Source organism: Ischnura elegans, chromosome 11 (genome assembly GCF_921293095.1).
Source record: "Ischnura elegans chromosome 11, ioIscEleg1.1, whole genome shotgun sequence".
NCBI classification, from domain to species: Eukaryota; Metazoa; Arthropoda; class Insecta; order Odonata; family Coenagrionidae; genus Ischnura; species Ischnura elegans.
Genome location: NC_060256.1, coordinates 64,845,517 through 64,870,561, shown reverse-complemented (window position 1 = coordinate 64,870,561; position 25,045 = coordinate 64,845,517). Strand labels below are relative to the sequence as shown.

The following is a 25,045-nucleotide window of genomic DNA, read 5'->3' as shown; positions in this document are numbered from 1 at the left end:
CCTCTGACTCAATTGCTCGATTCTTGGGAATGCTAATTTTTTAAGAATTCTCATCGGCAAACCATGTGTTTCCCTCGAAAAAACACATAAAGAGCATAGCTATATAGAAGGTGAAAAGTCCCCCCTCCGGGATTTTTCCCGTACTAAGGACATACGATTTGGGATCAAATAGGAAAAACCTCCCCACACTTCAAGCCCGCTATAGGCCCACCAAGGGTCGAAAAAACGATTTTCACTATTTTTTTACATATCTCGGACTAGAAAGCACATTTTTAACGCGGTTTGTGGCACTTGAAAGGATTTTCACTAGAGCACATGTCCATTTGTTTTCAAGACTTTTCAGCGAGGCAAGGAGAGATGGCGTCGATTTGAAAATTTTGAACGCGTGTTTTTAAAGAATATTTTTGAGAGGGCCACATATAAAAAATGTTTTACCGGTGGCGTTTTTAAATACCTTTCGGGTAGTGAATTAGCAAAAAAATTTAATGTGGTGGAACATTGCGAAAAAATTTGGATATGCGATTTTGGACATTTTTTTCCTGTTTTTTCTGTGTCCTGGCCCTAAATAACATCCGCTACATGCCACCTTACATATATTTCGTGGGCGGAAATTTCCGGATGGGAGGAATTTTCACCCTTTTATTCAGCTATGCCCTTTTACAGAAGTACACAATTAAGAATCTTTCCCTCAAAGTTTTGCAAAAGAGCGCTCGAAAAGGCTGCGCAGAATCCAAAATCCGAAGCCAACGATGGAATCCAAAATAGAGTTCTGGTTTCCAAGAATCTTGCATCCGTGGCTGCGTGATCTCGAATCCGGGGAAGTGGTTTCCAAGGATAGGTCAAACCACACAGAAACATCAGCAACTTCATTTCCAGACACATAGCCACGCAGTCGCGTCTTACATAATCTTCCGAAAGGCAACTCCTACGAGACGCAGTGCAGTGATCACGCAGCCTGATAGTCCTCAACGTTCGCTATACTTGGATACCAGTAGTAGCATGGGGTTCCCGTAAACACAATCGGCGTGCGACCACGCCGTCACGTATCACACACATCGTTCTTGGAAACCACAGAATCATTACCGGAAATGGATCAAGTAAGCAATTGATATACTTAGGAAAATAATTCGTTAAAAGTGAGATACTCCTTACCTTTCTTGAGGATTAAATGGAAAGAAGCCTTCCATACAAAACAGAAAAGCAATCGCCATAGTCAGTAAGTGATCTCGAAGTTCTCCATTCTAATCTCGGTTAAATCCACAGTACCCTTCGCATTTATGATTTTTCTGGCGTCTTTCCACCTTATGTTTAGTTATAAATGGTAATTTTGCATTTCCCTTGACTTCCGTTTTTCTCGTTCATTCAAAAACGCATCCTGATTTACTTCCTTAGATTTTATTGAAAACAATTTTGGTGTAACTATTTCCAAGGAGTTATATGCCTCAATCAGTCCAATTTTTGTGAGAATATTGTTCATTTACGCACCAAATTTGGATTGATGTATTATTTCCTTCATGAAATGGAGATTTGGCGACTTTTGAAAAAAAAGATACATTGATAAAGACACTCTCCTTATAAATGGAACCATGAACAGTTGGTAGGAACTAAAAATTAATTGCATGCATGTTACGATGCATTAAAGAAAATTTTAGCGATACGCTAGGGAAGCAATTATTTGCACAATAACCTGAGCCTCTACATTAAGCCACCCTAAACTTGAAATTCCATTTATCAACAGCCACGCGTATTGGAGATTAGAGAATATTTCCCTGGGGCAGAACTTGGCAGCAAATCTATAGCATTAAAGTAGACCTTTTTCACCTTCTATGGCTTAAATGTAAAAAATAAATGGTGATGATGAAAGTAGACACTTTTCAAATTGCCAGAGAATACGTGGCCGTGGTGGAATTTCACCCGTGGTATGTATTTTTCCAAATTATTTAAGCTTTACTTCGTTATATAAATATATCAAGGCAGGGTAGCATCTGCGGAGTTGCGCTTGTGAAATATAAAATTGACAAATTGAAGATTATCAAATATGGGTGACTGCCCCCATGGTATTGAATTTTCTCGAGGACCGCGAGACAATATCAGGGGGTAATATGTCGCAAGATTGCCTCAAGAGTACTCCGGATGCCGCTGTCGTCGTCGTAGAAGGAGCCTTGAGGGAATACGTACGACGCTTGCGCATTTCGGTCATGTCCGTGAATGATTAAAGGCCTGCCCAAGGAATGACGCTGCAATTTCTAAACGCCTCTCCGCGATGACTGGCACGGACGTTGAAAGGGCGTTGATTACTTCTAGGATAAACAAGGGGTCCCTGTAACGCGCGCCGCGCTGTCTCCCCTTTCCTGCCCCCCCCTTACCACCCAGGAAGGTCAACTTGAGGGTCAATGTGGGGGGAGGGGAGTACAGCCCCCCCCCCCCCCAAAACCGCCCACTGCTTGGAAACTATCCTTGCACGCCTTGTGAGTGATAACAGAGCTCAAGTATCGCCAAATTGAAAGCGGATTTGATTACATCTTCCGAGAATGATCCAAACGGGGAGGAGCAGCGAACGTTACAACGACCGCAGCTAAGGCTAATCCGCACTTGGGCCACGCGAAATTACGACGTGATATCAATACCCACTAATCCCGCAAACCCCCTCCAATTTTGCTGGGAGGCTTAGTATCTTTACACTGAAAAGATAAGGGTGTGCGAATTCATATTAATGTATTTTAGCTCTAAGTAAACGCATCACTCCTATTCAAATGGTCGCGACGATTGTTTTTATAATCCATTTTAAAAGTCCTTAAAAATAGCGCTAAGGCTTGTTACGCTGAGTTGTGTGATGTCGCAACCCTTATTTTAATCTCTAACAATAATAAACATCCATACTCTCTGGAGCTTTATTCTCTCTCCAGCCTCCAATATGGCTCTCTTCATAACAATCCCTTATTTACACTCCGATCATCATAGCGCCCTCAACTCCCAAAACAGCAATATAAACATAAACATGCATACAAACAAAAATACAATTCAAAAATAAATGCATAAAACTCAAAAACAGTAGGATCATCATCCAACATCAAGGACGAGACGTTACAGTTTGCAGGCATAAAATTCATTTTCTTTGAGAAATAGTCAACAAATATGTTAAATAACACATTTTGGGCTATTTCGCTAACAATTTTTGGGTGGCCCCAACGTTTTCCCACCAATGGTGGTCGCTTTCTCAAGGGAATCTGATGAAGTGGGAATTTAAATTCATATATATAAGGCCGGTGTCGTTGATAAAAGCCAGAGAAATAACTTAAAAATAGAAAAACAATTTTACACTATTTGTCGCGCGGCAGACACCATTTTAAAGGTTAGGTTAAACAAAAGGCATTGAATACTTAATTTCATAAAATGGACAGCAAATTTATGCATAGCAATGATTGACATTTTTGTTTTAATAAAAATGTCAATTAAAAAACTACTTCTTTTAACGTTTCTTCCAGTTGCTCTTTCATCCAAATTATGTAAACATTTGGATTTGAACAATAAATGCAAATATATTTTTCACAGTACGGATTTTGCTAATAACCTAACAAATAATTTTACTGCAGGGGGAACTATTGATGTTGGAGATATTTATATTGATAGCACGTTCAGTTGAACTTCAAAATATCACCGATCAGATTTGAAAGTCATTATTCGATGCAACCACAAAATTGTTTTGTGCACCTATGGTTACAGTTAATATTATGCATCTACATCAATGTAATAAGCCACCATATACGTATACAGCACAGGGGAAAACGGTGTATTATACGCCAAAGTTTACACAAATTATGTGCGAACCATAGAAAATTCTTCGCAATAATAGTTTTATTCAGGTGTCAATTACAATAAAATATTCGTAGCTATAAGACGCATATCCAAAATTGAATGCTTTAAATAGTTGTTAGTTTAAATTATAGACGTATTTACAAACTTTGCGATGAATAGTACGAACCTATTGGCATGTAACGTATTGCAACTCAAGTTTTCGCGTGGCGTCTACCAGATTCCAAAAACAAACAACATATCAAAATTATTTCCATGAATGTGAAGAAAATATAATCCTATTGGTGACTAATTTGGAATCATAAAATATGATGTGCAAGGATTATGAGTTTCCTAACTATAAATATACGGTGCGGGAAAAGCTTCAAGGAAAAAAGGGTAAGAAAATGTAGACCAATTCCTGTTGACATGTGAACCCTGTATTATCACGCTGTAGTAAAAACAAACAATTTTATCACGATGTAGTGAACAGTAAATACAAACAATTTTATGATGTAACACAGTGTTTCATTGATTTCCCTGTATACCGTATAGGTATATATTAGACTAAATAATAAATACATATTTCTTGGAAACTATTGGTGATAAAAAAACTAAGGCCAGGTTTGGATTCGGCACATCAAAATCTATAAATTCAGCTATTAAAATAAAAAAAAGTTTTCAAACAAAATTTTTTTGTTGGCCTGTGTTATTTAACGAAATTTTAATTCTGGATAGCAGATGGCAATAAGAACCAAAATTGCAGATGACGTTTCGGTAGAAAACGTACCATTTATAAACTAAAGAAACTTTGAGGCAAGCGTTCCAATTTGCCTGCGAGTTTGCCCTGTTACCGATGCCTTGAATGCAACGCGATCTCAAAGCATCCGAAGGCATGAGTTTCCCAGAGCATCTAGCAGCAGAACAAACTCACGGCCAATCGGAGGACTTGGCACAAATTTTCTGTCGATAAAAAATGGTGCATTATGGGCCTAAATATCACTAGTAATTTTAGTTCCTACTGGCATCAGCACTGGCATCGCGACGGCGGCTCTATCCTTTTTCCTTCCCATCCAGCTCCTCCCCGGGTGTCCGGGCGTATAAGCCTCGGGCTTGGTTTCCTGGCCCCGGTGCGTTGTACCTTTAAGAGGGTTCGCCTTGAACCCTCAGGATTCTTGGCATCAGCACTACACCAATTCGCCCTTGCAGAGACTGAAATTTGCAGACACTGCCTACAGGCATTAGAGAATTACTGGCACATTTTAACAGAATGCAACACTTTTCGAAATGAGAGGCAAAAATTATTAAATTATAAAGTTAACAATTATGACCTGACACTAACTGAAAGAACTCTGGTGACAAAATAAATATGTCCAGTCTTCAAATAAACTGCTAGTGCAATACTAAAAAATAAATTAGAATTGGAATCCTAATTGAAAAATAAACATCTTGAATTTAGAAAGCGATACACTCATTCCGATGATCCTATCCTACGGGTAGGGGAGGGGACAGCTGGCCAAACGACAGCGGTCGTTTGGATAAACAAGAGTGTAAACATCGCTAAGAGATATATAAACGAAAAAGTGGCCCGCAGGAAATAAGCTAACGCTTTTAATCGTGGGGGTGGTGTGGGTCCGTGGGGGCTTGCCCCCAAACCAGCTGGCATCAGCTCTCAAGGGTTAAAATTACGTGACAAATTTCCATGGGGATTAAAGAACCTGGATAGCGCAGTGGTCTGCGCATTGGCCCGGAAAGCCAAAGGTACGTGGTTCGATTCCCGGTTCAGGGGAATTTTTCTAATGGCCATTCTTATATATTTCACTGCCGTTCACGCGGCAGGGCGAGGAATATTACACATACCATTTTGCAGGTTTGAGACTCTCAAACGGTTGTGGCTTCTTGGAAGTCCTTGCTCCCTCGCGTTGCCATCCTTGATGCATCGCGAGGGCCTAACACCTAGTACAATGAGACTCAGTATAATTGCCACGGGGATTAAAGAACCTGGATAGCGAAGTAGACTGCCCATTGGCCCGGAAATTCAAAGGTCTGTGGTTCGATTCCGGTCCAGGGGAATTTTTTCTCATGGCAATTCTTGTATACGTGACACAATTTCTCTTCGCCCTGTAGATAGAGAAAAATGGCTACATGCATCAACAGAGTAACGTTGGTGTCTCTAACTTTGCACCCGTGAACGTGAATGCGTACAAATTCACTTGTTCCTGCAGTGCTTTAAAAAATGGCTAATTTTCGAGAGGTTGAGGTGGTAATTATCAATTTTTGTTTGAGTTACAATCAGAGAAAGAGAGTGGCGTTGTGATGGAGACAAAGAATACAAAACTAGATGAGGAAAAAAAACATTAAACCTGATAACCACCGAGAATACAAATATCTATATAAGAAACTGAAAGATAGCGGTGCATTTGAAAGAAATTGAGTCATGATAATATCTAGTCTCCGTTATAATCACTTGTCGTTTCGCCGCCACCCGTAATCGTCCAAACTGACCAATAAATCATTCAGGCTCGCAATCCCACATTATCGTCGGAGAAATGAGGGCAGCACTCTCATGATTGAACATCAGATTGATCAAAACACGTAGGATAACGGCTAGGAAATTCTTCCGCTCTCTCTTTTATTTCGAATGAGGAATGCTGCGGAAAGACTTATTTATCATCATCACCATGACGACCGAACGCACTCAAATCAAGCACGACGGAGGAGGAGTCGTTGCATTGAATCCCGGCAATTTTAATTATTTCATTCGAGCGACATCGCATCCAGAGTCCAATTGCGAATTGCTAAAATGGTAGGGTGCGGAAATAAAATCCGAATGATTAACTTTTTTCCACTACTAGCTGACCCGACAGACTTCGTCCTGTCAAAAAAATTTGTAATGTGGCAGTGTTTTGTTCCTACCTTTTTTTATATTCTTTGCAAAACATTATCCTGAACAGAACCGTCACCCTGGTAATAATTCGGTGTGAATTAAAAATAATTAAATAAATCACTATAAGCATTTAAAAGTAAGTAATTTTAATCATGTAAATCATAATTATTAACAAAAAAATCAGTTCTATTTTCATTGTAGTGCTTTGTGATAAACGATGTTTTTTGTTTGATTACCTGGCGCATAGACAAACAAATCTGATGGTTTTCCAATACGGGAACAGGCAACATACAATTGACCATGTGAGAAACATGGGTTTTCCAAATTAATACCACAAACACTTAATGATTGCCCCTGGGACTTGTTTATGGTCATAGCAAAAGCAAGCCGCACTGGAAACTGTAGTCGTTTAAACTCAAATGGCACATCAGTCGGAATCATTGGGATGCGCGGTATGAGAACATCTTCTCCTTTACACTTTCCTTTCAATATAGTTGCTTCTATCATGTTGTTTAGTAGTTTTTTTATCGCTAATTGTGTGCCGTTGCAAAGGCGCGGTTGGTTGATATTTCGCAACATTATAATTACCGATCCAACCTATAATTGAAGATTGTGAGGTGGCAATCCTGGCAAATCCAGCGAGTTTAAAAATTCCGGTGGATAGTTAACTACATCGTCTTGGTTAGTTGCCGAATCAACTGATTTATATATCCTCGATTCGCCTGTAATTTGTTCTTGAATTTTGAAATTTAATTCATTTACATCAATGTTTTTGGCTGCCAATATAGCTCGTTCGCTTAACCAATCATGGTTTCTGTAATTTTGAGCAACATCTGGAAATACCTTCTGAATGAGTACTTCTTTTGATTGAGTTAAATGACAAAAACTTTGAGGAAAGTTAATGCATCCAGTCAACATGTCAATAGGAAAATTGCCATTACCAATGTCAATGAGTTGTTTAGAGAATATGTTTCCAGATTGGTCATTTTGCAACTCAACACGCATATTCTTGCTTAAATGAAGTACTTTGACATATTTCCACAAATTGGATGACTTTAGACATGCGTTGAGTTCATCAGCTGGCGTTGATCGTGGAATCACTGGCAATGTTTGACGAAAATCTCCTGCTAATAAAATCATTGCACCACCAAATCGGTTCTGATTGCTTCGTAGATCTTTTAAGGTTCTGTCTAAAGCCTCCAAAAATTTTTATGTGCCATCGTGCATTCATCCCAAATGATCAATTGACATTGCTGCAAAACCTTTGCCATTGCAGAGTTCTTCGAAATGTTGCAGGTTGGAGTTTCATTGCTTCGCATATTTAATGGCAATTTTAGTGCTGAATGGGCTGTTCGACCACCTTCAAGCAAAGTTGCTGCGATTCCCGACGAAGCGAGTGCAAGTGCAATTTTATTTTGTGAGCGAATTGTTGCTAATATTAATGAAATCAAAAATGTTTTTCCTGTACCAGCAGGTGCATCTAAGAAGTAAATCCCCCCAGTTTCATCATTTGTTACTTTCATAAGAGTATCAAATACATACCTCTGTTGTTCATTCAACAGTGGAAGATTTGTTTGAATTAATTCTTTCAAAGTGTTGAGATCATACAGTTTTTCTCGGTGCAACTCTTGGTTAAAAGATTCATGCATTGGACGATTGGGCGCGGCCAGGCCTAATTGAATTAATAGTTTGTTTGACATCATCAAGCACATGTCTTCAATTGAAATCAATGCTTCGTTGTAAATTTCTTCACTGATTTGCATATTTGGATAAAGCTCAAATTGATTCTACGTTTTAGTTAGAAAACGTTTGTATGTGAAAAATAAAAAGGCTGTTTTTAGGGTTTTCCCGGCAATTATTCGATTTTTTCTCGCCGTAAGAACCATCCTTGGACTTCAACGAACATTTAAAAAAAGAATTGGCCAAATTGGTCCAGGCGTTGTTGAGTTATGCGCTTACCAACGCATTTTGCGATTCATTTTTATATATAAGATTATCAATCAAAAAGTGAATCAAATTCTCGATCCTACAGGTCGCCAAAAGCGAATATCATCATCGCTAGTCGACAATACTAAGATTAAAATTCACTTACACCTTTTTAAACTGTGGCATTCCATTATAAAGTTTCTTGGTCAGTTAACTTTTAGATACTTATACCACTACCTTTAGTATATGTTTTAACTAGTACTTATAGTGACATATGACCCAACGTTTCAAACTCCGTCTCGACGCTCTTCACCAGGGATGAATGTTTATTTAATAGATAATTGATAAAGTACTTGCGTCCGTTTTAATTAAGATGCTCGTTTTTTTAAATAATATTACAGTATTTCTCGCCATTCATATTCCATCCAGAAATAAATGCTATAGTTATTCGAACACTCTTGCTAATGAGGAACATAGGAAGCATGATAAAAAAGCTATTAAAATTTTTGTTGACTCTTCGCGGTCTTTAAAATTTATTTAAAGACACGTCATAAATATTTATAAAGATATAGATTTAGAAAAGATATTTATTGTTCTAGGACTCTTGTCCTCTAAGAACAAATACAATTTACCGATACAAATTCATAGATTAGATTTAAACATAGAATTAATTAAACATTAATTAATAACCAAACATTCAGCCCTGATGATGAGCGCCGAGACGGAGCTTGAAACATTGGCCGTAATGAAAGAATTAACCCGGTGGGAATCCCGAGAACATTTTAGCACCTATAGTGGTATTTAGTAATTTTATTAGTAAGTAGTAGTACTTCTCTACTTATACAAAGAGTACTAATTTTTATTACTTTTTGTATAAGTAGTGGTAAAGTAAAAATAAACTTACCAATAAACTTTATAATCCTAAGATTGGTTTGACGCAGCTCTCCATTCTTCTATCTCATCCGCTAGCCTTTTCAAAGAGATTCATTTCTTCTCTTTCACATCCTTTATAACCCGTCCTAATTAACTGATTCGGGGCCGTCCCTTGCCCTTCTTTTCTTCCACCTATCCTTCTACGATCAATTTTCAGGCCATCATACCTAATAATGCGGCCAACTTCTACTAAAATACCAGCGAATATACAAACATCAATTCAAATACAGTACAATATCTGTAATTCGGCCTTGTAGTAATCCTACACATCCAGTAATCCGACACGTGCAGGGCTGCCGTCCTCCCGTTGGCTAATATATTTCGACATTTTTTAATTACAGATTTTTCAATACATAGTAAGTGTTTGTTTTCTAGTATGCATGCAGGTGTTCGTAATGTCATAATTTGCATGAATTTTTGGTTATGTGACCCACTAATTCGGGAAACAGAAATAGCCGATCCCACAGCTTTAAAATCATATTTCTCGGCATTTATTCTTCCAGTCACCGGATATTGCTCACCCATATGGTCCATCGCAGCCCCCTCTAACCTCACCTCTCTTGACAGTATAACCAGCTTCTTCGCCAGAATCGTAAGACGCAGAGTTCCCCACTTACGTGACATGTCCACCAGCTCACTTTTATCTTCCCTATTAATGACTGATCTCTCCCAACAAAAGATTAAAACAGACTTAAAACTTATTCACAATATTCTAAATTCACACATTGATTGTCCTAATTTGCTTTCATTCATTAATTTCAGAGTGCCTTGCCGACCCACTCGTACACATTCCGTACTCCATACGCCTATCCCTAGACTATCCCTCGTTAAGCGCTCACTCCAACAACGCCTTTGCTCCTTGCTCAATTCATTACCAGACAATATTGACCCGTTTTTCTGCCCTTAAACTCATTTATCAAACTTGCCATGTCCCATTCCTCGGCTAATAAATAAACCTCCCTCTCCACCTCCCTTTCTTCGTGCCTTCTATTTTGTTCTTTACTATCTTATGCCACTGCTCTCTGTTCAAATTTTTTATGTTAAAATTTTATGTTTGTTACTGTGTCACTATAAATTGGCAGAAATGTTGTATGTGAGCAACTCCTTAAATAAATAAATAAAAATAGAAAGAAATGTTCTCGACCGAGAATCGAACAAACACCTGCCTCCCGGGTAGATACTCAGTCAACCAAGCTACCGATATTACTTTCGGCGGGAGGTTAATTCAATCAATTCCTCCAGAATGTAGCCACAATAGTTGGCCATGCTGATAGATGGCTCTGGGACATGGCTCCCGGCGCAAAGGAAGAAATTCCCAGAAGAGGAGATGAAATAAAAGGCTCACTCACGCGGACAGTTTGATGCGTATGTCACGTGTTCCGGGAAACACCGAAACCAACAAGAAAAAAATTGACCATTCTGATCACAAGCACTAAACTCAATCACACAGGTCGAAATAAGCGATTATACAAAGATAAATTATGCTTTGTTCATTCCAGACCTCTTTAAAGAAAACATCAACAACTTAATTTCAACAACTTATCGTCATATTCAATGAAAAAATGAAACGACCAATATACCATGACTATGAGACTCAGTTGTTGTCATAGTGGTCAGTAATTTTTCTATCTATGTGTGTAATAGTAATTTATATTAACACCTGATCGACGAAATACTTATAGGAAAACTGACGATCAAATGATTTTAATTACCATGGTGTGTGTGGTTGATTCGTTTGTAATTGATTGCGGTACAAAAATATTCATTACACTAATTACGTTTTAACCGGGTAAGTCTTCGATCACGCAAGTATGGTATTTCGAACCGTTCAATCATATCCTCTAGTCCTCCATCAAAAATAAACGCTTATTTTAGGCGTCTTTTGATATAAATAATATCGGTGTAATATTTTCAAATGAGTAATAACAATGATGCCATATAATCTAAGCAGACTTTAGTTGGAAGGTCTAATAATAATGATATACCCTGAATTAAGATTGCTCTGTAGGAATTTCTGGGACCATTCGTGATAAATGTAATTCAATGTTAAGAATTCCAAGCGATATGTTTACTCACATTATCAGTAAACATCTACACGTCATTAATTTATATTTATTTAATAGATAAAAATACGGAATAAGAGGAATCAAAATCAAAAAGAGGAATCTCGCAGAAATATAAGTAATATGTATTCCCGGCTCCTTAAAATGGTCTTCCAAATCCTGCGAAGAGTGTTTATATTAGAAAATAGGGTCATTTTCCCTCAAATTCTCGTAAATAAAATTGAGATGGCGTTTAAGCAAGGATGTAACGTATTGCTCACAAATATAAGATCAGAATTTGCTGTTGTCAACATTGGCAAATAAATTTATTTTTGTGACTTCAGCACACAAAGAAGACAGAAATAATTATTTTCGTTGGCTTAATTTTTTAACGTCAGAGTGTTTCGGTCGTCAGGCAGCCAGTGTTAGCTGTATTAATCCGAATGACCGAATACGTATGCACAACACTGTGGCCATCCATCTGGAAAGTTATATAGCATTCCATAATAACTTCCTCGATGCCTAAAATCATTTTTTACCATATCCTACCGTCAAGAACTCACTATTCTCGGCACAATCTGTTGCAAGTACCTATCTTTTCAATTACTTTTATGTGTCAACAAAATAATATTAAGCAGAAAAGAAATGTAGTTCAGAAGGGAAGATGAAATTTTCGTGAAAAGCTACTCGCGAGCCTTATTTAACTCCTTAAGGAATTTCTGCCATCCATAATTTTTTTTCATCAAGGCTACTGGTACAATAAAAAGGTAACAATTCCATATGGCCAACAGATACGCTCACAGCTGCAGGAAAAAAATTAAATACTAGTAGAATACACGCTATTTCTATTCTGAATCTCCAAAACCCCCTCGAATATTGGAATATGGTGCCAAAGTTAATTTCCTCGTTCATGACAGCTGGCTTGCGCAAGGAGTTAATATCATCTTCCCTAGGAATAAGAATGAATCGCAAATAATTTCTTCGCCATGCATCAATATTTTCATATGTAAATCTTCATTCCATTTCTTATACTTTTCATAGTGCACCAAGGCCAACGAATAAATTATTACATATAGAGCTCATCTAAATAACTAAAGATATAGGTCTTCATTGCAGCTAACCCGCTAATGATTTGACACGCAAGCATGAATGCATTAACAAAAAGTTATGAAAGTCACGATATTATAAGGAAAATTTCATTACTTAGTGCGCTATTCATGCCCTTAGCTTAATGGATGTGGCGGCAGCGTGAAAAATAAACTTCATAGTCTAATTCTGATATTCTTCACGGCCTATTGCAAACATGGTAGCGGAGTTTGCGATTAATGCATTTTTTTGAATTTTTTATATGGACGTTCAGGAAAACGTTGCAGCGACGTTTTCTGCTCAATGAACTTATGCAAAAATACGTTAAAAAAGTGTGTCACGACGGAGTGAGCAGGAAATGCATGTGAATAGAGGTGATTCAGTTCGAATGGAAATAAACGGGAATGGCACGTGCATTTATGCGTTGCTATTGGAAACGCCACGCAGAATACAACTTGCTCGAATGCATTTTCATTAGTATACTAACGAAAGGCTGAAAATATTACGAAACGGAAAATAAACTGAAACGCCATACAACGTATTCTTAAACCATAATTAGATTGAAATATGTTGGCTGACATTAAAAATTTAATTTTGGAGAGCATGTAGCTGAAAATAATGGCGAATGTTTTCCACACACATCGCGTGGCTGGTATTGTCAATTAAGGCGCTCAGAAAGGTCATATAGCCTCGAGCAAAAAAGGGCAGGATAAATTTATGACGTATTCAGCATCCATCCCATGTTTAATGAGCTGGAAAAGCAAGAGAAATATTTTATGCAACCCTAAACTCATTTTCACTAACCTTAAAGGTTTCCCAGCATCTTTTCGCATAAAGTTTTGAGACTGTATGCTACTTACCGACTCTAGCTTAATGCTAATATGCTAAATACATATTTTATGGTTTTCAATGGTAAAATCCATAGAAATGAGGCCCCAAAAGTGGCGATGCAGAGGATAGCATAAAGATTGCGAATCTAATTATTGCCATGATTTTACTTTAGAACATACGAATACAATATCTAGTCATCCATACAATTTGAATTGTCAAGGAATACGATGAAAATAAATCCAATTGACAGAACAAAAAACCTGACATTACGTGTTGTAAATCCTAGGATAGTAAAACTGTGATATAGAACTGAATATATTACCATTGATTTCAGCTCAAAATCTAATATACTGGACAGCATCACTTAATAACTATGCTTAAGAAATTCTAGTGATTAGTCACTAATTTCCAAGTTACAGTCTTGTTGCGGAATAATATTTTTCAAGGCTCATTACATTGGTCATATTATTTTGACTATCATCAAATAATCAGGAACACACCGCGTTTTTTCTCGCCTGTTAAACAATCTACCACAAGAGACTACCTGTAATGAAATAATTGTAACAAGGCGCAGTCCATGTATATTTTTAATTGGGCACCCAGAACAGGATTTCTCCCGAAATAGAATATTGTTCACCAAAATGACACTTGCTCTCCTGACAGCAAATACATTTAATCTCTTCAATGGCAAAATTAATTAAAAATGTGCGTAAAAGAAAGTCAAAGAAACTTCTTTTTATGTAGCCCTCTGGATTATTAGGACGTGAACATTTACCTAAATGAATAACTCTAAAGGAAATATGAAAAAAATTGAAGGCAGGCAGATAGAAATACAAATTTTGCAATCTCCTTCAGTGCCATAAATTCAAACGCCTCCGTGATCAACCCAAAACATATTTTCATTTCGAAGAATGATGAAAATTCGTCAGTCTCACAGAAAGATTTCAAGCACAACTTAATATCACGGGAAAAAAGTGACAGCCAGATATCGTTAAAGGCATGTGGCATAATAAAATTACTTCAGAAGCTGAATATTGCACAAGGAACGCAATAGCTTCCTCTCACCTAATCAGCTGCGTTTCGTTAGGATGATACAAGCGGAATCGGTAGTCTTTGTCTTTGTGCCGCCATAGTTTTCCTCCGGATTAATTCCCTCTCACGAAAACACGAGACTTCCTATGAAAAAACATTGGCTACATGTTCAAGGTCATGGACTTTATGCCGGCAATACGGGAAACCCAAAGGCATTATCATCAAATTCAAATTTCCAGCCATTTTAACAAAGAGCGATATGTTTTTACGATAAATATTACTGATCCAGTTGAACTGAGGTCACAGGTATCCCATGGAGGACTTATTGACTCTCTGGCAGACGCGTCATGCTAAGGGATGTTAGCTAAAGGTCTGAATATACGAGGGACGTTTTTATTTCAACCTCCGATGGATCATGAACAGAATATGAAGTGAATTTTGGTATCCTTTCGACAAAATTGCCTCGGAAATTGAGGTATTGGTCGCGCCTGTGGACAAGTTTTACCATACCCTATTCAGAAGATGTTACCGCCAGTGATTTCCAATGAAATTTTCCTTAGTTCTGAAGCTCAAAGCCTGTTTGAAAACCCTTTCCTCCTAGCCACTTCTTCACTTCAGTGTTAAGATGGAAGTCACACGGCACTATGTCGACATTGCACGGCGGATGATCGAATATGTCCCATTTAAATTGCTGAAGGAGCAGTTGGGCTGCATCAGCGCTGAGATGACGGTCGTTGTCATGGATCAGAACACTTCCTGAAGCCAGCATGTCTCCTCTTTTGTTTTGAATGGTAATGGGTGTAATGTTTCATACTCTAGCCACATTGCATTAAGGAAAAATTCTCTTTTATTGGCATGCTGTATGCGTGAAAATAATGCAATGCCGAAATTATAGTGCTGAATTAGAGTGAAATGCACACCAGTGAAATAAATACATATGCATATTCGAGTAAGGTAACCAGGAAAAAACATTTTATCATAGACGACTGATTCGGGAGGCTATTGAAATTGAGATATGCCCCCAGAATTTTAACCGAGTTGACGGGGTTAAACTCAGCCAGACATGGAAGAGAATCTTCCCGAAGAGAAGCAAGGTTATTCACCGGCAACCGGTAAGTGTCCGCTCGCCGCTCAAGGACAGGGAATCCTACTGACGTCAGCGTCGCCCTCATCCCCCACTATTCCGGTGGATGGGGGAGGGTGGATGAGTATATTAATTGACAATCTTTTCCGAATTTTCATTCATCGCCTGATGATGCACCCTGTAATGGACGCGAAAGCTCGCACGACGAAGCGCAACACGCAGCCGCTCCCGAAAGCCGATAGCAACGATAACCAGGAAAAAGTCCTTTGTGAGTCTTCCAGTCTTCTTGAATGTAAAGTCTTTGAGAATGCTAAAAGAATAACAGAAACGATGTCAAAAATGAAATGTTTAAGGAATGCTAACACTCTAGTTGCGCAACTCACTAGCTGGATACCAGATTATTCAGATAATCTCACGAGCTGACTGCTCTCAGAAAATAGCTTTATACGTTCTAAATTATCGTTGTTCTCCGAAGTAGGTAAAATTTAAGGCGAAAGGTGATTGCCCGGTAAACGCGTTTTCTAATTTAAGCGGTGATAATGAAAATATCGGAGTGAAATTTTCGCCATTGCATAAAAGTTAATGTATATGTTCTCCCTAGCTTATCCAAATTTACATAAAGTGGAAATTGCAATTTTAACACGTAGGAATTAAGTGAACGCATTGTGTTAAGCAAAAACCAATCACAACGGGAAATACCCAGCTACGTTAATAGTCAATTGCGAGTTTTAAAACCAAGAAATACACATGCATTAAGTCATAAATTGCCGAATAATAATGACTAAAACAGGAGCCGTCGTAGGGCGTCGCTTGCGGCGAGGTGAGGGTACTAGAAGGACTTGATCGCTCGGCAAGAGGAAGGGGAGGCAGCGGTAGCACGGCAGGGGGAGGGGTCGGGTAGGGGAAGGAGCGTCCTCCCTCTTTCTTCGAAGCTTTGAGCTGCTTGATGGACTTAAAGGGAGGTAACGAACGACTCAGGAGCGCACAGGATAAGAAGTAGCATCTTGCAGTCGTGTGATCTTGTCACTTCTAGACAACTCCGAGAGAGTTATCGAGTTTCGATTTCTTCGGCTGGGGATTCTGGTCGCACTTTCTTCGATCGTGCCCATGCGACGCTAATTTTTTTCATTGTTGAATTTTGGTTTTGCCTGAGTCAAACAAGAAAGCTTATCGATGGAAACTACTAATTCTAAGAGGGACTATCGACGCAGCAAAAAGGGAGCCTTATTCCTGTCGGCAAAGAGGAAGAAGAGGTCAGCATAAAGTATCAGGAAGTGGCGAGTGAAGTGAGTATTCAGATATGGCAATACAATGCATATATTATTATCTATTTGTAGCCAATTTTTAATATTTATTAACGTTTATCCACCGACTTTTCAGGAAATTAAGTACCACTGTAGATAATCCATAATATTTAGACCCAACTCATCATTTGAATTCTGAAGGCTTAATGTAAGTATCAACTCGACCAGCTCTCGTAGAGTGAGGTTGTGTTTGCCGTGCGCTCCTGAAACCGGTTCTTCACTGACCGACAGCGATCACTTTGGGCTTTCACGCCGTTACTTCCGTTTTTCTTAGTGTAGTGATTTTAGTGTGTACTTCTGCTATTCATATTTTGCGAAGTAGTAAGAGTAGTAAAAGTGTAATAGTGAAGTAGTATTGTGAAGCCGCCTGGTCCTGTAGCTGCTGCTGTGCCTGCCACGCGACGGGGAAACGGATAAGTAGTCGCTGACCAACTTACTTGCTTTTAATTTCTCTTCTCTCTTCCTTATTTCAAGTTGCCTCAATTGTTTGTAAAGATTGCCTAGTTATAATACTATTAGGACTTATTGATAGATTTAAGGTATTAGTGTTAATTCCTAAAAGTTACTTGATCCTTCATTTGTGTGCGAGCTCTATCATTCACCCTTGTTCTTCATCATTATTACCTGTCTTAACTAACTCGTTTAGAAAACTAACTTCCTCTTACGCAATATTTGTATCATTATTATCGATTTCTGTAATTTCATAGCGTTTTTTTTTAAGCCGATAAAGCCCCTAGAGTAGTATGGCTGGCCGATCTTCCGTCACCAAGATCAAGAGTAAGGCGAAAAGCGACCTTCTTGAGGCACGCGTCACCGAACTCGAGAAATTGGTGGCAGAAATACACGCCCGGGTAACGGGTTTTGTGGAAATCCCACGGTCCGGGGATCGTAGCGTCCCCTCTACGGGTCCGAGCAATTCCAAGGTGGAGTCTCGAGCAAGCTCGGGGGCGGTAGCCTGCGCGGAGACCTTGGAGAGGACGGTGCAGTCTTCGGGTCGGGGGATTACTCATAGCCTGAGGCCCGAGTGGGTGGCTGTACCCCAAGGGCGGGGGGCGGTGGCACGGCCAAGTCGGGGAGTGGGGGAAGCGAAGGCTAACCCCATCCCCGTTCACAACAGCTTCGCGGTCTTGTCGGAGGACAATTCCGGGGAGCTAATTGGCGAGGTCGTGAAGGAACCCCCTGTCGCGGGGGATGCAGCTTCGAGAGGCAGCCGGGGAGGGAGGGCGGGGATTGTTCTGTTAGGGAGTTCCAACGTCCGGCGGATTTTCCCCCAGTTGGAGAAGAGGGCAAGGAGAGACGGAGCGGACCAACGGGTCTCTTCCTGGTGTATACCAGGAGGTCTTGTATCCCACACTACGGCGGCGGTAAAAGCAGCGGTGAAGGACACGGGCTGTTCTAGACTGCGGGTGGTGGCCCATGTCGGCACTAATGATGCCTCCGAACGCAGAGCTGATGAGATCTTAAATTCCTTCAGGGATCTAAGCTCGGAAGTGGAACGCGTTCGGAGGGGCACTGGTGTTGATATGCGACTGTCCATCTGTAGCATTGTTCCACGGACGGACTGCGGCCCTCGAGTTTGGGACAGGATTTCCTGGATCAACAAGAGGCTGTGGGAACTCTGTGTGAGCATTGGAGCAGAGTTCGTGGATCTTCGGCCGGTGCTTAGATCGTGCCGGGCTCCCCTCAATTCGTCTGGGGTGCATTATTCCAAAGAGGCGTCGGAACGGGTGGCTCGTAGGATTTTTGAGCACTGTAGGTATTTTTTAGACTAGAGGGTAGGTCATCTAGCGGGGTTAGCAAAGATTTAATTGAACGTAGCCTCCGAGGAAATCCGCAATGCGAAATATACAAGAAAGTAAGCTTAGAAGCGTTAACGCCGGACAATAGCGTCATAATTCCCAAAACGCGGGCTCCAGAGAAAGAAAAAATATCAAATATTATTAGTACTGCCAATAAAATTCTCCCGCTGAGTATACAAAAGCCTAGAAAAGAACCAACCGAAACTCTAACTACAGAATATGACATTAACCTTGTTGTAGTTAATTGCCGTAGTGTAAAAAACAAGCGCGCCGAAATCGAGCATATTTTTCAGGACGCAGACGTGGTCATGGGGACAGAGAGCTGGCTTACGGAAGATATAAGCGACAGCGAAGTTTTTCCTCCAGAATATAAAATTTACAGATGCGATCGACGCAATAGGACAGGTGGCGGAGTTTTTATTGCAGTTAAATCCCATTTACAAAGCGCCGCCCACGAAATAATTGACAACGAAATTGAAAGCGTATGGTGTACAATTAAACAACGAAACAAAAGGAGTATTCATGTTTGCTCTTTTTATAGACCGCCGAACTCCGAAGTCGATATTATGTACCTTCTAGAAAATCAAATATCCGCATTTACTCAAAGAGACAGTAAAGGTGTAATAGTAATCGGGGGAGATTTTAATCTTCCATCCATAAACTGGGATACTTACACTGTAAAACCGAATTCAAGGAATAAAGAAATCAGCGAGGTATTACTCAACATACTTGCAAATCACTCTCTCGCCCAAGTAGTTGACAAACCTACGAGAGGAAACAAGCTATTAGACCTTTTAGCAGTAAGCCATCCTAAGTTGATAAAACAAGTCGATATTATTGACGGTATAAGCGACCACAGAGTAATCTTTGCGACGTTAAAAGTTGATGTGGTGTCAGCCGTAAAACCAAAACGCAATATTTACCTATTCGATAAATGTAACTTCACTAAATTTGGCGAGATGCTTAATGACTCCTACAAAAAATTCGTTGTTACATCAAAGGACCAAAGCACAGATGTAATATGGACACGTTTCTTAGAAATTCTGCGCCAAGGAATCAACGAACATATTCCGCAAAAACTGAAATGTGATAATAAGGAACCTCGCTGGTACAATAACGATGTCAGAAGAGAACTTAGGAAACAGAGAAAACTATACAACTTGTACAGAAAGTCCATCACGTCTCGTAATAAATCGAAGGAACTTGAAGCTAAAGAAAGTTACGCTGCTCAACGCTCAATAACCAAGAAATCAATGCGAACTGCAATGCGAAAGTTTAAGAAAAAAGTACTTGGTGAATTACTCGAAGAAAATCCGAAATCCTTTTGGTCGTATGCGAGAGAGCTTCAGGGAAAACATTCAACCGTAGATTCGTTATTTGATAAAGATGGTAAACTTGTCACCGAAAATATTGGCAAAGCTAACACTTTAAATGCCCACTTCGAAAGTGTATACACTACTGACGATAGTAAAATACGTTTATTTGCTGACGACGCTGTCATCTATCGCGAAATTAGTGATCACTCTGACTCTGAAATTCTATCATCGGACTTAAACAACGTTCATTTGTGGAGTCAAGAGTGGGAACTCGAACTCAATCTGAGCAAATGCATGGCGGTACATTTCTTGCGGAATTCATCCAACACTAACAATGTTTATGCAGTGGATGGCATTAACATAAAGGCAACAGACGAAGTGAAGTACCTGGGAGTTACGATAACCTCGAACCTCACGTGGGGAACACATATAAAGAATATTTGCGGCATAGCCCTGAAGAAATTAGGATTCGTCAAGCGTATTGTGGGAAGATTTTCGGATGAGAAAGTAAAAGAAAGGTGCTATTTCGCTCTCGTCCGACCGCACCTTGAATATGCAGCGAGTGTATGGGATCCAGTGCAGAAAGACTTAATCCGCGAACTGAATAAGATACAAAGGAAGGCTGCGCGTTTCGTCAAAAACCGCTACGGGCGTACAGACAGTGTTACCCAGATGTTAAGCGAATTAGGCTGGGAGCCGTTGGAGACTCGGAGGCTGCGCGCTAGGCTTAGATTGCTTGAACAATTAAGAATGGATATCTTTAAGAGCCACACAGAGAACATAATCTTAGAGCCACACTATATTTCCAGGTCCGACAGAAGCGATAAATTAAGAGAGATTTTTTGCCGAACGGATAGATATGGGAATTCGTTTTTCCCCCGAACAATAAAGGACTTTAATAAACGCTTGTCCCAACCTCGTTAGAGCACTTCTTTTTTTTTTTTTTATATCTGTAAACGGCTGGTGTCCTAACACCCCCTGCCACACGCCTTTTAGGCGGCTTGCAGGGTATTATGTAGATGTAGATGTAGATGAAGTATACAGCTGTTATTTCACATTTTTTCTTTGAGTAATAGTTTAAATACGAATTTTTCTAATACTTATGAAATCATTCTCCATTACAAAATCACATACCCCAATCAAAGAAAATCGACTTTGTTGCTGTAGAATAAGTACCATATCTAAGTTCCAAAGGATGTTCTTAGAATTATTCTTAGAATTCCACTTCTTTACGGTAAACAGGCTCATATTCCGTAAAGTTCTTTAGAAATAATATCCGTAAAATAAATTTATGTCCTGAGTAATACTTAATTTTCTATAACGCATGGTAATCGTATTCGGACTTCCTTTTGTGAAGCTTTGGAATAGACGGGATTTGGGAGGTGTATAGGGCGGACGAAAATAGATTGGTTGATAATTCTCTCTATGTTCTACGCTTCCTATATTATTGAAGGAAAAACTTAATTTTTCGCGTACCAAGTTCAAAGTAGCCTCCGCTGAGGTCTGATATTCTTCATTTAAAGTCTCATATTTGATCTTGAGACAAATTTAACTGCGCAGACGACAATTTAGCGAAAATATATGTTTTTCCGCGGGTTGGCCTGTCAAATAAGAAGATAAAGATAAAATTTCCTTCCACTCAAATTAAGTATCTTTTATTTTTATTTTAGTCCATCCCGCTGTTGTATGCTTCAAATTATAGAGACAAAGACCAATCTTCCTAACACACACACACCGCACTTCGCACGAGCCTTGCGCGACCACACGGACCATATATCCTCCCATTTATCCGGCATGTGAGTCTCACTGCGCACTAGGGCTGGCAACGGCAGCGGCCGCTCGAACTGAGAGGGGAAATAGCGAGGGCAGGGGGACTGGCGTCAGGCAGTCGACACACCTGATCCAAACTCCAGCTCATATTCCGGAGTGTGGGATCATGTTACATGAATGGCTCAGAGCGTCTTGTCATGAGGATTCGTTCCACGTAATGGCTAGTCCAACTTGACAACACGATCGGAGTTAGGTTGAAATGCAAAGAGGGAAATAATTTTCACAATACTTTTGACACGCTAGATGACATACATGAATACATTTTATTTGGGATGAATAAATTACATCGTATGCTTTTGCTAGCAAGTTTGATGCAAATTAAACGCAATGAAGAATCCTTATTTTCTGTGTGATAAAGACTTCGTTTCTAGCGGACACAATCATGCACAAGGGACACTGCTAGAAAATAATATTTTAGCCTTGTTAATTATGGCTAAAAATTTGGCAATTAAGTACAATTCACTACTAGTTCAAACCCATCCAAGACGCCTTTATGAAGTATTGTCTTGCGCCAGATTCAATGAAAGCTTTTCCCTAGAGGTTATTTGAGACGAAAATTCGTATAGTTTCGCTGCACGATGGACAGAATACTCTCGGGATACATCACCTTCTGAAGAAGAATACTTTTACCCCAGGTTAATAAATACCTTGAATCCGTTCACGTTCGCTGTAGCTTTGAGCATTTGGCGTGCTGAACTCAAAGTTAATTAATTACGTTATTTCAATGATATAATTCCATCTGGGAATTGCAGCACACCCTTAGTTTATAATTTTCTAAGCTGCTTTATATGCTATTATTGCTGCATATAGTACCTACTATTGCTTTAATGCATATGGATTTGTTTTGTATTTCAGGGACTCATTGGACTTAAGTACAGAAGAAGTGCATAATCCGGGTCTTGATTCAGCAATCAGCCTGATTAATGGGAGATTTATCGTTGACAGACAGCATTTCTTGAGAGAAATTCGATCTCTTGAATTCCATCGAACGACGTGCCTACTAAGCAGTAATGGATATTTCAGACTATTGTCTACGTCCACAAAATCTCTTGTTTGGCGCTTGGATTTTCAGTGTCTTTTTTGTAAATTGAAAAGGACAGTATTTAGCGAACCCAGCCACCAAGATGTGGAAACTGAGGAGAAAATTGGGGAAAACGTAAATACTTCCTTAAAAATTGCAGACAGTGCAGTTTGGGGGTTTATGTCAACAGGAGGAGGGCATGCCAACTTAGAGGAGGCATTCTCTACCATAGGAATGCGTAGTATAGACAAGGCAACCTTCGGAAAATGCGAAGAAAAATTAGGATAGGTAAGGCTGATAAATGTGTGATTGGGCATCGCACTAAAAGGTTGCTTCACTTGGATGTTAGAAATAAATATTGTTCCATGTGCGCCTATTTAGAAAAAATAGGGGAATCGACTACTCGTGAGAAATGCTATAAAAATTGGAATTCCTCCTCGGGGGCTATGGAAGCCGATAAGGTTGTCAATGCATTTAGATCTAGCATGAAGCTGCATGGTTTGGAGTATCATTACCTTATTGGAGATGGCGACTCCACTGTAATGAAAAAAGTGAGGAAATTAGTTCCATAAGGTAGACATGTCAAAAAAAATGGAATGCGCTAATCATGCTGTGAAGTGCTACACCAAAGCTTTATTTAAAATTGTTGACGAAGGGCCCGATTTAAAAGCCATTTTAACGAGACAAAAAATTCTGCGATTAAAAAAAGCAGCTCGCGGAGCCATTGCGCATAATTCTACAACAGGAAATAGCGTTGAATCCTTAATTAATGACTTGAAAAATGGACCTAAGCATGTGTTTGGGAGTCACGCACAATGCCGGGATTACTTTTGCGAAGCTGCTGACAGGCACCTGAAGACTTTCAGTGCCGAAGAAAATGCTGGCCTAGAAAAAATTGAGTTGGCTTTGAAGCCGCTTGTGCGCAAATCAGGGCAGTTAATTACCAACGACACTAGTAATCATGCGGATAATTTTATGTCACTCGTGGCCAAATTTTCCGGTGGTAAACAAGTGAACAGGAGAAAAAGGGGGTCATACCAACACAGGGCTTATGGTTCTGGTCTCGATTTCCAGGTTGGCCTATGTGGAGGTATTCAGCTTGGTAAGTTCTCAGTGGAAAAAGTCCCCACAAGGTGTTTAAATTTACTTACCAGCGAAGACTTCGGCGTGTACAAGCAGTGCAGAGGTGTTTAGCCAAGAAAGGCGTTTATAAACAAAAAAAATCTCTCAAAGAAGAATGATGGAGCTGATTATGGTGAAATGTGGACATGGACAACGAAGAATTGCAGAGAGAAGCGGCCGCACTAATGAAATCATTGGAAGTTAATCCAGCTTCAAGAAATAGACTGGAGAAAGAAACTCAGGGTCAATCGGAGCAGGAAAGATGGTGGGAAGAGGAAGAATCGCCTATCGTCGTCCAACTTCGGTATTATCTGCTAAAGGCGCACGACAAGTAAATGGGTCCCGATTGTGAAACGCCTTCTGTACAGCACTAAGTTCACCAATGAAGCGACTCAGTATGGGAAGATGCACGAAAAGGAAGCGATAAGGAAGTACGAGCAAATCTCAGGACGTCGAGTATCGCCATCGGGATTATTCATTGACCTAAATCAATGTTTCCTTGCCGCTTCTCCGGATGGCATAACCGATGACGGTGGCATTATTGAATTGAAATGTACCTAGTCGGCGGAAAATTTAACATTGGAAGATGCAGCAAAAACTATTAAGTGCTTTTGTCTTGACAAAAACTCTCAGTTAAAAAAAATTCATAATTACCATTATCAGGTGCAAGGTCAATTGCATGCCACAGGTGCGCCATTCTGTGAATTCGTGGTATGGACGAGGCAAGATTGCCGCTATACCAGAATTTTACGGGATGACGAATTTTGGTCGGAGAAAATGGAACAAAAATTGTTTTATTTTCTACAAGGAGGCTCTTCTGCCAGAGATAATCGATCCTAGAGCTTGTACATCAATGGATATTAGAGAACCCTTTTGGTCCCCCGCAAATGAATGAAATTAATCATGTAATTTGAGGCGAGACGTTGTTAGTGTGTCATTTATAATTGAAAATTTTTGAAGAAAATAATTAAGTGGAATATTTTAGCTTCTTTTCAATAGCTTACGTGTCCAATATATTCTATTCTAATGTTTATGCTTTA

At 39.5% G+C, this 25,045-nt stretch overlaps 1 long non-coding RNA gene across 1 annotated transcript; it reads left to right on the top strand.

Annotated features, from left to right (window-relative positions):
* The first annotated feature begins 16,110 nt into the window (after positions 1 to 16,110).
* LOC124168065 lies at positions 16,111 to 24,325 on the top strand. The gene is made up of 3 exons (XR_006866826.1): positions 16,111 to 16,899; positions 16,994 to 17,065; positions 22,718 to 24,325. It is a non-coding gene; the product is annotated as an uncharacterized LOC124168065 (long non-coding RNA).
* The last annotated feature ends 720 nt before the right edge of the window (positions 24,326 to 25,045 follow it).